Genomic DNA, 552 nt, shown 5'->3' on the forward strand with positions numbered 1-552 from the left:
TTGAAAAATCATATTGACTTGCTGAGTCAATATTTTGTTCTGAGCCAATATGGCATTCAGAGTATCAATCTCAAGAACTCCTTTCTTCTGATTCGTCCAATTGTTCACAGGATTCCTTTCAGAAGTGTACATGAATTGGTTATTTGCAACCATTTCAATGAGTTCTTGAGCTTCTGCAGGTGTCTTCGTCAAATGAAGAGATCCTCCAGCAGAGCTATCCAATGACATCTTGGACAGTTCAGACAGACCATCATAGAAGATACCTATGATGCTCCATTCAGAAAGCATGTCAGAAGGACACTTTCTGATCAATTATTTGTATCTTTCCCAAGCTTCATAGAGGGATTCACCTTCCTTCTATCTGAAAGTTTGGACTTCCACTCTAAGCTTACTCAATTTTTGAGGTGGAAAGAACTTTGCCAAGAAAGCATTGACTAGCTTTTCCCAAAAGTTTAAGCTTTCTTTAGGTTGTGAGTCCAACCATATCCTAGCTCTGTCTCTTACAGCAAAAGGGAATAGCATAAGTCTGTAGACCTCAGGGTCAACCCCATT

At 39.5% G+C, this 552-nt stretch overlaps 1 non-coding gene across 1 annotated transcript; it reads left to right on the forward strand.

Moving 5' to 3' along the window:
- The first annotated feature begins 282 nt into the window (after nt 1-282).
- On the forward strand, nt 283-390 carry LOC127746376 (small nucleolar RNA R71). Its single transcript, XR_008007995.1, has one exon. It is a non-coding gene; the product is annotated as a small nucleolar RNA R71 (small nucleolar RNA).
- Nucleotides 391-552: the final 162 nt, after the last annotated feature.

The sequence above is a fragment of the Arachis duranensis genome, chromosome 3 (genome assembly GCF_000817695.3).
Source record: "Arachis duranensis cultivar V14167 chromosome 3, aradu.V14167.gnm2.J7QH, whole genome shotgun sequence".
Classification (NCBI taxonomy): Eukaryota; Viridiplantae; Streptophyta; class Magnoliopsida; order Fabales; family Fabaceae; genus Arachis; species Arachis duranensis.